General features: G+C 43.8%; 1 protein-coding gene across 9 annotated transcripts in view; it reads left to right on the forward strand.

The window, feature by feature from the left end:
• Positions 1–680: 680 nt before the first annotated feature.
• MYO3A (myosin IIIA) overlaps positions 681–12,201 on the forward strand; it is a 126,349-nt gene continuing 114,828 nt past the window's right edge. For 5 of the 9 annotated variants that reach the window (XM_040592886.1, XM_040592889.1, XM_040592890.1 and 2 more), the window contains exon 1: positions 4,341–4,478. The gene's annotated coding sequence lies outside the window, so the exon portion shown is untranslated. Of the gene's footprint in view, positions 994–3,949; positions 4,012–4,062; positions 4,163–4,340; positions 4,479–12,201 lie in introns of those variants that run through there. The other 4 variants (XM_040592887.1, XM_040592888.1, XM_040592892.1 and 1 more) reach the window with 4 other exon arrangements.

Raw genomic sequence — 12,201 nt, forward strand, 5'->3', positions numbered from 1 at the left:
CCACTGGCAAACTCCTAAAAATTTGCTACCTCAAACCCTGTCAAGTAGAAACAGCTGTGAAATTCCGCCACAATGCCTTGCATATGTTTGCTTGCTTGCTTGTTTGTTTTTTTCCTACTGGGTATGACTGAGTAAGTGTGAGTTAGGCTATCACCATTCAAAGGCAATACTTCTGTGCTAGATGTGCAGCTCCTGGGTCTGATGACAGGGATTGATACAAGGAAATTGCAGTGAACTGTCAGTTTTCTAAATCACTCCTACTTTCCAGCAATTCCTGCTTTTTGATTACTATAATCCTCGCTTGTTGAGACTATGAAGGTAGTTTTGGAGTGGGAATTTTCAAAATTCTTTTGATTGCAGTTTTAATTGGATTCATTAATTGCCACTGAGCTTTTTAATTATTTACCTGTTTGTCAAATGTTCTGTATTACATGTGCAGTTGAAAAAGCCTGAAAACCACATTCTGTAAATTTAAAATAATACATACATTTCTCCTTTAGGAACTGGGTTAGGTCACAGGAGATGAAAGAGCTGTTAAATAGTCACAACTTTTCATCTGCACTGATCTGGGTTGGATGTGAAAGGTTTTGTATCCTATTAACAATCTCCTGAGCTAACCAGCCCCTTAAATGTGATTACAAGGATCACACATCTAAGACCTTCAAAAGGGGTTACGGAGCTCTTTTGATCAACTAAAGAAAATATCTGGCAAAGCTCAGGGTTTCTTCAGAGAAATCTATGCATTCAATAAATGAAGTATGCTTTTGGGCATGCTTGGTAATTCATTGTGGTGGATAGTATTTATGATCAAAGGATTATTAAGCTAGTGGTAGACAAACTCTGTGGTGGTTTTCCTAGAGGATATTTACTCGGGTGTCGCAGGAAGTATTGTTTCTCTGTAATAAACACCAAAAGGGGAGGAGTTCCTCATATTTGCTACAGGCTGTGCTCAGTTAAGCAGCCAGAGAGGTCAAAAAGCAGTCCCCCAGAGAGGTAAGTTCTTTAATTCTTACAGTGGTTGTCTCTCTTCTGCTAGTTAAACATGTTTATTTATTGTCTTGTTATAATTTATATATCTGCTGATCTTTTTGTGCGTCACTTGTTATTTGCATATGTACATAATTAGCCATCAAAACACCTCCTCATGGGTAGAACAGCATTAAAAGCTCAATTATAAAGGAAAGAAACAAGATTAAAAGAGGGAGCATATGCCCTAGGTCACACAAGCCCTCCACAGCTGAGCTCTGCCTAGGATTCAGAACCTAGCAGGAGCAGGAGGACCTCTTTTTGTAGGGGGCTCTGCAGTGTCCAGCACAGCAGGATTCTGACTTTATTTGGATGTGGTAAGGACTTTCACAATACAGGAAATATTTTATTAAATAAATTATAGTCTTAATTTGGTGCCTTAATCACAAGAACTTTTTTTTTTCTTTTTGTCATTAGAAGCTGCTAAGAATGTAAAAGTCTGAGCTTTCCAGCTCTGAAGTAAAAGAGGTCCATTCTGCTTATGTATGCTTCTGGTCCATTATATTACAATGAAGAGTAAGATTTATTCTATAAGCAGTTGTCTAGTGTGATCTAATGTTGCAGATGCTTTGAAAGGTTGTCTGTTCATATTGCTTTCACACTTCTTCCATAGTAATTCAAAATCAGTTTTCAGATTTACACACAGTATTTCTAATAAAGTTTAAAAGTATGTTGAAAGGCAAGGGGAGAGACTGAAACCAATCTAATCACAATCTGTTAAAAAGGCAGCGTAGTACAGACGCTCTCTCATGGCATTAAGTGCAACTTAACCTCACACAGGTACAGCTGGAGATGATCACACTTGTCTTTTAATATGTATCTAGATGTTATCAATACATAATACTTGTCCTCAATTATTTCAACTTTATTTGAGGGAAAGAGGAGCATATACCCATGTTCCCAAAGGAACTTCAAAATCTCATCTGGAAAGCTTCCTATAGAAAAGCAAAGCAGTAAATTTTTGGGAAAAAAGAGGAGCAAAAGCCAAGGCATGTTGAGATGGAGAAGCAGGGAGTGAAAATGAAGGGAAAGGAGAAGTGTGGCTGGGCTGCATGACACAGAAAGTCACTTAATCACTTTGTGTCGAAGTTTTCCAGCACAGTCAGTGTCTATTTGGCATGTAGACTGTCACTCAGGGCTGAGGCTGCCTGTTTGTTTGAACAGTGCCTGCCTTTATAGGCCTCAGAGGCTGGTTGTGACTTTCACTGGTTTAAACTAGGATCCTTTCCACAACAGACTGTCATTACTTACACATCATTCAGGATCATCTAAATGAAGCAGATACTAGTTTGGGGGAATTTCACAGACCAGTTCACCTGAATAATTAATTAATGCAGGAGACAAAAGTGTGTACAACACTCCAAATGTATTCAGTTAGCTGAGTCACATCATGGATTTTTGCCTTTGAGGGCCCCTTTGACAGAAAAGGGAGAGCTCACAGGGAAATTCAATTCTTCAGTGCTAAGGGACAGTGACTTTGGCACACAGATACTGGGAAGCAGACAAGATGGGCAGCAGTGGTTTTGTTTTAAGACAGCACTGCTAGAAGTGGAAGGGGGTATATGAACCAATCACTGAAGTTACTGTCTTTTCTGGCTCCTAAGGTTGTGTCTAAGCTTTTCTCAGCTCCTTGTTCCAGGCTTGGGATGCATGCCAGCTCTGCTTGGGAAGAGAGGTGTGGGTGTCCACCATCCCATTTTTGTACCTGAGCTCCCAGAAAGGCTTCTAACCTTTTTTCACGGTGCACTCTTGTCAAGCTTCTGCATGATCAGAGGATTAGACTATCATGCTTCTGCATGTGACCTGCCATCCATCCAGACACACTGCCTGAAGGTGCTGGGCACTCATAAGCACAACTGAAGTCAGTGAGAGCTTTGGTCATGGAGGGGGAACCTTTGCACAATGTTGCTCACGCAGCAATTCAGGCCTAAAAAATACCGATGTTTTTGCAACTGAGGCCCTATTCTGCTAGTGCTCCTAACCCCAATTAATAAAATGGGATAATAAAACTAGGAAGCTCAATTTGTATTTTTACAGGGTCTCATCCAGGGGAGGAGGAGTGGCTATAAAGAGACAGAGCAGCCAGCCATGAAAGGAGTTAATAAAGACTATATGGCATCTTAAACTTTCCCTCATAAATTCCTATGTGTGTAATGCTGTGCACAGTCTGAATATGTTAACGTTTTTTATACAGTAAATAAATAGTACTTTGAGGAAGGGAATTAAGGACGCCTCTTGTGCTTACAAATACCTGGCTTGTGGCTGTTTACTTTGGCATTTAAGAATATAGAATTTCTACTGATTTTCCCCTAGTGATGAATTTTCTAAGTCTTCTTACCCACATGATGTCTTTGATGTCTGGGATGGGATAAGCCGCCTTTCCCATCACAGATATATTCCCATGGAAAGGCCATCCTGGTCTCTACCTTGGCCATGAACTACCTGGTCTCTATTATGCTTTTGTGAAAGACGTAGAAAATGTATAGCTCTGAAACAACTTCCCTACTGTCAAACTTGTCTGAAAACATAAAACATTCAAATGTTACTAGGAAAATGGAAGGAGACAAACTCAACGCAACAGCAGAAGTCTTCAATGGAGGCCCAAGCTCCCTGTTGCTGATTAAGTTCAGCTTCTTTGCAGTGGCTGTGGCCCTCCAAAAAAAGCATAAATAAAGCCTGGCTCACATATCATTTAGGAGCTATACTGATAGAATTCATCCGTTTCCCAATGTCTGAGTACTTTGTCTTGCAACTTCACCCTGCTATTGTGTATTATGCTTAAGTTGCGTTGCTGCTGCATATTGGTCTCTCTGCGGTGTAATAACGTGAGCCCTGTGCACGCAGCAGATCTCAATTATTTTTAGCGGCTCAGGTTAAGTCCATTAGGTTTAGGCAGGGTGCGCGGCCGCCGCCAGCCCCGGGGCCGCCATTCACAGCTCCCGTGAGCCGAGTCCGCGGGCTCCCCGGGCGATCCCCGGGCGGCAGGTTCGTCGCGATTCCCCGGGGCGGCGGGATCCCCGGGATCCCCCGACGGCGCGATCCCATCCCTGGGCGGCAGGTGCGGCGCGATCGCCGTCGGGTGGCTCAGGCGGCGGCGGCGCGGCCCCTCTCGAGACGCAGCCGGCCCGCATCGCAGGTTGGTGGTGGCCCGCGGGCCGGTGCCTCGGCTGCCCCCCCCGCAGCCCGTTGCCCCGCCGGGAGGGAGGCCGGGCCGCCCCGGCGCCCCCCGCCGCGCCCTGCCTGGGGCGGGCCGAGCCCTGACGGCTTTGCCGGCGCCTGCGGGGGATTAGCGGGGCAAAGCGCTCATCCGCCGCTGACCCCGAGGCCGGACTGCGGCCGGCCGCGGCCGTCCGGAGGAGGAGGAGGAGGGCGGCGCACCCGAGGCGCGGTTGCCGGAGGTGGCGCGGCTCCAGGCGGGGCTGGCGCTGCGAGGACCGGAGGTTTCGCTGCGGGTAATCCCGGGACGGGCGGGCAGGACGGGGGGTCCCGGGTCCGGGTGCCTGACGGGCAGCTCCGCCGCCACCGCGCTGCGCAGGGGGCCGCGCTACCCGGCGGCCACGCCTCGCCAAGGGGCTGCGGGGCGGCCCGGCCCCGGGGGTGGCGCGGCGGGCCGGGCCGGGCCGGTGCCTCCCGTCGCCGGCAGCCCCCGTGGGCGGGCGGGGCCGGGGTGCGCGGCCTGCGAGCGGCGCTGCGCGGGGCTGGGGGGCCCCGGCGCCGGGCGGCGTGTGGAGGGCGCGGGGTGGCCGGGCCCCGGCCGCTGGGCTCTCTGGTTCTGGCCCCGGGGTGAATCCGGGTTGTTTGTACTCCCCGCTCTCCCCGTCCCCTCTGGGTTTCTGTGTGAGGAAGGTGTGTAGGGCCCTGAGCAGGGGCGCCCGGGCGGCTCCGTGTGTGGTGGCACCAGCGGCGCTGGCAGCGCGGGGCAGGCACTGCCGCCCGGGGAACGGGCGGGCCTGGAGAGCCGTGGGCCTCGGCGAGGCGCGTGTGACCGCTTGCCGTGCCCACAGCATCCCAAAATACACTCGTACTCCGTCACTTTTTGCCTGCTGGAGTTCAGTGCTAGCAGATTTGCCTGTCGTCTGTGCTGCCTGCCTTGTCTTGCCATCAAATGACTATATCACCTTAATTTCAAGCCCTGTCAAAGCCCATTGGTATAGCTCCTAAATTAATTTTGAGTTGCCACTTCGCCGCTGTTAGAAGTTCTGAGAAACAGCGAGTGAGATTGCACCATATTGATTTTTATGGCCTTATAAAGTTTTACTGTGTTAAAATATGAAAATCAAGCGATGCTTTAGCTTTGAAAGTGGAGTTCTTTGCTAATACATTGATCTAATGTGTAGTCATTGAAAAATTTTTCTCATCACTTGCAATGCCTCCCTTTCTGGGAGCAGCAAAATGAGTTAGATATGATTCAGTTCATGGTTTGCTAATGTCAGTTCATTATTTCTGATGACATGAGGTCCAAATACAAGTTGATAATGAACCATTCCCCCTTCCATTATTAATCATGTTTTCATGGTTGTAATGCCCCTGCGTAAGTATTTTCTGTTGGATGGCCATTGCCACAGAAATTTTTAGGTCTCATTTCTTTTGAAAATTCAGAGCTTTCAGAGTTCATTACAATAATTTAACATTGTGTTTCCATGTTCTTTTCATACCCTCTTCTGATCACTAAAGGTTGGCTTCAAAAAACTGGGATCCTGTACTGATGTTATGTTTGAGCTCTGAAGGATTGTCATCCAGTAGGTAGCCCCTATGCATGGGATGAGATTGAATGCTTATAGCCACTGTTGCTTAAAAACAATCCTCCTCCAATGGAGTTTCCTGAGAACTGTAAACCTCAGCATGCAGTAGGACTCTTACTGTTGTGGGACGTGGAGGGGAATGGAAGAAAACCAAGGTGGAACCTAACACTGATGTAGATCTTTTCCAGCAGTGCCCTCTGAGAACATTCAGAGAGCAAGGAGCTGGAGCCTTCCATGAGCGGGGCTGGCCAGTTCAGTCTGCAGCAAGTCAAGATGTCAGGATTAGCTGAATAATAATCAGCAGATGAAATGTCAGTGCGGACACCCAATATGCATTTATCAATAGGAGATCAGGTGCTGATACCATACAGTACTGTTTCTCTACTGCATGTAGAAGTTTTACAGAGGTCAAGGAGTCCAGAGGCATCAAGTTTCTCTGAAAGCTGTCTTGCTTTGTTGGGAAAATTGTTGCTGGAAAACAGTCAGCAAAGAGGAAAAATGTTTTTAGAAACAAAAGCAGCATTTACCCAGCCCTTCAGAGAGTGAACACTAAAAAGTGCCCTCAAAAATAGATGAATTTTTTCCTTGAGCAGCCCTAAGATTAACATACATACTTTGAATTGTGCCCAGGAAATATATTGTCTGTGATAAAGCTAAATTTATCACCAATCCTTGCCTCCAAATGCTTTAAAGTAACCACTTATTTCTGCATTTACATTAATTTAGGGTTTGGTCATTGGGTTCAGACTTTGCTTGGCAATGTCATTGCATGGTTCTTGACTTTTCTGTGCGTCATCAGACTATGTCCAAGTTGCCTGCCAGCTTTCAGGTGATGAGATGTGGGTGGCTTGCGGTTTGCCGGCTGTAGCATGGAGCTGATACTAATTTTGTCAGCTGTCAAACTGTAACTCTTTGTTTCCAGCAGTTAAGTAGGATAGGGTTCATTTCACCTAACATGTCTATACCTGAAGCTGCATGACTGGATTCCTGTTGTAGTCAATGGAAACTTGGCCAGTATAAACAACAGTCTGGAGAGCAAGTCTTCTTATGCTAAGGTAGATGCTAACCAGGTCAGATAAATCTATTTTGGATTGCTTTGACTGACTGAAATGGGATTATAGTATCTATCTTAGGTTCCAGTAGGTATATTGTACACCTATCAAGTTAGGTGAATGTAAGCGCTTTGTCTTTCTTACTTGTGTAAGCACACAACAGTGAAAGAAGTGGTCTGTCTGTTAGACAAGGTTGTTGATTTTTATTCTTCATCTACCATAGTTGAGGCTAAAGAGATTTTTTCTTTTTCCCCTCTGGGAAGTTTCTTGCAGATGAGACAGACAATTGTTCAGTTCTGGGAGAACACTGAGGGTTGCGTAGGGTAGAAAGTAGTAAGCAAACTGATATACAGTTAAAGAGGATAATTCAGATAGACACACAGATAGTACAAAAGTTAATGTAATCATGCAAAACTATTATTTGTTGTTGGTTTAGAGTGAAATTATGATGTTAATTGTATTCAGCTTTTGACAAATGAAGTAAAAAAATCCAACAAACAGTTGTGTTCTAAAGACTTGTTTTTAACTGATTGTCAAACTAGATAATCTGCTCACACTGAGCTTAGATTTGATTATCGTTGCCATTCAGATACAGGTTGTATCATCATCAAAATCAGAAGCCAAATATCCCCTGGAATTAAGTGGGGGTGGTAGTGGAATTTCCAGAGGAAAACTTATTCTTTGAATGACGCATGAGATAGTATGCTGCATAAATGGCTCATTATAGCTACATTTATCCTAGCTCAGGAACTGTGCTGCAATCCATATTCATGGTTGAACAATCAAATTATTTGAGCATTATCCAGAATATGCTACGTGGTAGTATGGTAACGGCATATTGTAGCCTCACGCTCTTGGCTTGTCTTAAGAATTCCATGCAGTAGCCTTTAACTTTGTTATTAAGTACTTGTCAGTGTGGCATAAAGTCATGAAATAAGAGGGAATGTGTTGTGGGATTTTATTGTGCTATTGCATTAAGTATTTCAAGACCCCGCTGTGCCTTGTGATCAGTACCAGACCAAAGAGCTTCTAAACTAGATATTGGGTAAAGGCATCAGGTGGCGAAAAAGTGAGGCAAGAAGGATTTTTTTCTTTCATACAACAAGCCTCAGCAGTATCTATATGAACGTTGCCTGCAATTTCTTTTTTTTTTTTTTTTTTCTTTTTAGGGTGATTATTTTTCTGGCATCCGTTAGGCAAGAGGTTTAAGTTTCAGAATCTGAAGCAGTGCAAATTTCACTTTCTCAGAGGTAACAGACCCAATAGGCAATGTAAGCTAGCATTGCTGGCTCCTGACATCCACTTCCTGTGACACACGTGAAGATGTCTGGCAAATTACAGGGCAGTATATGTGCAGAAGCTGTCTGGTTAGTGTTTGCAATGGGAAGGAGAGAGTGGTATGGACAGATGATAGAAGAGTTCAAAGATGACCACAGTAGGTGTGTTTTGAACTGAACCAATGAGGTCCTGGTTCTGACTTTCAAGACCAGCAGATTTTGGTAGCCAGGAGACAAGATACTGGATTCATTTTAGTCACGTATGAACAGGTATCTGCTTTGCTAATCATGTAGGCTCCTTTACGGAGAAGGATGAAAGACATGAGGCAAGGTGCCTCTCTTGTTTTATCAGCTCCTTATAGAGGAAATGAATATGCTTTCATCCAAGTGAGGTGGTGGTCCATTCAGAAACTATTGCATGGAAAAGTTTAGAAAGAAGTTGCAAATGTAGGTAGTATGAAACAGTAATAATAATTATTGGATTTACATGTAATGGTCCATGAGATATTCAGGTTCCTTTATACTTGCAACCCAGCCTGTTGCTTGTTTCCACTTGACTATTGTTTGTAATGCTCTGTGGCCTTGACCATAAAGCCTTTGACTGTGCAGTTGGTATGTGTCTTAAGTTTCGGGTGTGGAAAAGTGCTTCACTGAGTTACCTTTGCAGCAATCAGGTAGTCCACAGGAGATATACGGTGTTCTTCAGTAGGCTGCCCTTTCCCCTTCTGTCTCCAAGTGAGCCAGGTACTGAAAATGATGGAGAATGCCGTGATCTACCAGCATTGATGCTGAACAGGGTGTCTTAGGGACATGGTTTAGTGGCGGACCTGTGGTTGGACTTGGTGATCTTAAAGGGGTTTTCCATCCTGAATGATTCTATGATTCTCTTTCTGGGTATCTCCAGTATGCAACCTGAGGTCTGCTGCATAGGGTGTATATGTTTAATGTGACATAGGAAGCAAAAAGTCACATAGGGCAGGCTCATAAGAATTCTCACCCAGTTTGTTCTTATAACTGGCACTAGATCCCCCTCTTAGAGGAATAAAACCTACAAAACAACCAAAAAACCCAACCACATTGGCTTGTTGTCTTGGGACTCCAAAACTATTTTTTTCCGTCCCACATACCCTGAATTTAATAATTGTGGCCATTGGGATATCTCTGGTTTACAGGACAAGATGCTCTGCGCTTTATTTCCTGAGCTCTTTAAGAAATTCAGCAAACAAATACAACAAACAGGAGCTCAATCCCCTTTTGCCCAGGCTGGTCTGTCACGTGAATTCACTTATACACCATTCAAGTTGAAAGGGTTGATAACTTATGACCCATAACTCCCAAAGAGTGAGGGTGCTTAGTCCTTCCTCCTCCATCAACATGCAGGCGTCCCCTGTATCACACCAAAGAGCAGCCCAGCTGTGTCTGAATTTGCTTCAGAAGCTTTTTGGGTAAGCTGATGTTTACACCTTCCAGCTTGGAGAATTGGCCTATACCATTTCCCTAAATTAGCAGATTCTGAGGAAACTTCCAGACAAAAGATAGAGGCTGCAGGAGTCAGCAGCTTGCAGGTGGTAATAGTGCTTTAGCTCTTTCTGGCTGCCTGTCCTGCCAACCAGTTGCTTTTACTTTGACCTAAAGACGCTGCTCCCAGCGTACATCACGCCTTAGCAGGAGCAGTGTTAGCCAAAATCTGAACAGAAGTTGCGTGAGCTGGTGTGAGTTCTGGTGAGCACATTAGAAGTATTTTAAAGGGTTTTTGTAGAGGTTCAAGGGTACATTCCTAGCTCAGAAGTCTGGACTAAGTTGTAAGTTGTTTTTTTGAAGTAAATTTTTAATGGTGAGGGATATGATAAATTACCCAGTTGTTTGGGCATCCAGACTTATTCCACAGACAGCCCAATTTATTGCTGAAATATGAGGTTAAATCATTATCAGCTTTCTCAACTTCACTGAGATGTAATAAAACATTATTCATCACCCAGAACAGAACACTTGAAATCATTCTATTTAATATTTTTAATAATAGAAGTAGAAGCTAAACAATTTATCTGCAGGGGCTTGTTCTTAAACATACTGGAAGTGAGAAAATATGATGTTCAATACAGCTCATTCAAGTTATGATTTTGAAGCTGTAAATCAAAAGACAAAGGATTAGGGTGAATAATTAATTCTGGAATAGCACTCAAATTACTGAACTGAATGCGACAGCTATTGTATGCATTATTGTTAAGTTTGTGGTGACTTTTCTTAAGACAAGATGATGTGCAACTGATGTGATTTGCAGAGGAAAATGCATGTATATGACAGTGCCTCTCTCTTTTCTGGTAGCCAAATAGTACCTGCAGGGTCATGTTTCCACAGCCCTTTTAACAGTTCTCCTTGTACCAGTCTCCAGAGACAAATAAGCGATTGATACTGGGAGTCAATGAATTTCAGCTGTGTTCTGTTAATGTTTAGAAAGTTAATGAAGCCTGGGGAGCTGTCTGAATCTGCAGGTTTTGATGTGCGTGTTCTTAGTGTTCTACTTGCTGTAAAACCTGTGCATGGAGGTGTGGGCCTTTGCTTAAGGGTATGTTTGAAGAGTCAAGGTTATCAGTTCCCTGCTTGGCTGTGGCACGGGCTAAACATGTGAAGCTGGTCTTTGCATTCCTGCATCTTAAGTGCTCTTTGAAGGGGAGGAAATGAGTTTTCCTTTCTTTAACTTCTGAATATCTCCTGCTGTAAGCTGCCTGGGTCCCAGGCTGTTGCTTGTATTCTTGTAATGTGGGACACAGCAGGCCCTAGATTCTGATGGAAAACTACATATTCTGTAGAAAATAATTTGTACACAGACAGATCCAGTATGATTTGGACATCTGTTCTTACGAAGGCATCCATTGATCACTCTCTACTTTGTTTTCTCCCAGTAAATCACTGGTTATGCATTGAGTATCCAGTAAAACTTTAAGCAAATGGTTAACCTCAATCCTAAAAACTAAAGCTCAGATAAAGAAATTTTTAAATGCCATCGTTGTTGAATCCCTCAAAGCAGGGGTTTGGGATTATTAATCCTAATCCTTTTATCATCCCCAGTTTGGTTATTATTTTGGATAGTCCCAATTATGAGCTAATTACAAAATATTTGTATATGTATATATACAGTGACTAAAAAACCACCACAGAACAATTGTATTTGAGCACTATATTATAGGCAGAAGAAAAAGAAAGTGAAAAAATAAAAAAAAGGTTGTAACTCGCTCGTGTTCATTTTCTGAGGAAGAAATGGCCTTGCCTGGAAGTGGTGAAGCTACCAAGCTATGGATAAATACTAGGCATAAGGTGGAAAGGTAATACCTTAGGAAGAGACTGCTCGCTCTGTCCTGGCTGAGTTGTGTCTACATGAATCCCGGGGAGAGGGCTGGACAGAAGGAAAAAGCAAGTGTTAAATCTAGAATGGAAATTTGAGGAGTTACATATTACAGCTACATGTCTTTGGATCTTGATCCTCTGTCTTTTCTTTGAGCTTAACCTGGGTTTGTTTTAAGGGAGATTTCATTGTAGCAGGTAAAATTGGGTCATTTTGTTCCCAGAGACCTCGAGATCAAGGTGTTGGGCCAGTACTAGTTGCAATCCTCAGTACACAACAGACTGCTGCAGATTGCAGGTTTCCTGGTGTTAGGGTATTTCACCACTTGGCTGCATGAGCAGGTATAGAAGTTGGTAATAGTAATTTATATTTTTTTTTTAAAAAAAAAAAGGCCTTGGGGGGAGAGAGAAAAAAAACCTGTGTTCTCACTCCTCAGTGAGCTAATCAACCACGAGCAGAATGATGGGAAGAATCCTCAGCACTGTGTTCCCCAGGCAAGCTTGTATTATCCAGTAGAAAATTAGTCTGAATACACATCGTGTGCCAGTAGTCCTGTCAGATAATTGAAGGAGCTGGTACAACATATGTTTGTATAGCAGTCCATTTCACTTGCTTCTGGATGGTGTATGTGCTCCATGTCTAGTGGGATATGCATGGTTATACGAATAAGAGATGAATAAAGGAAGTATGGCTAGTATGGCATGGATGAAACTGAAATTGAAGCCATTCTCTTCATTATTAAAAAAGCAGTAAGGTATCAC

The sequence above is a fragment of the Falco naumanni genome, chromosome 4 (assembly GCF_017639655.2).
Source record: "Falco naumanni isolate bFalNau1 chromosome 4, bFalNau1.pat, whole genome shotgun sequence".
In the NCBI taxonomy this organism is placed as follows: Eukaryota; Metazoa; Chordata; class Aves; order Falconiformes; family Falconidae; genus Falco; species Falco naumanni.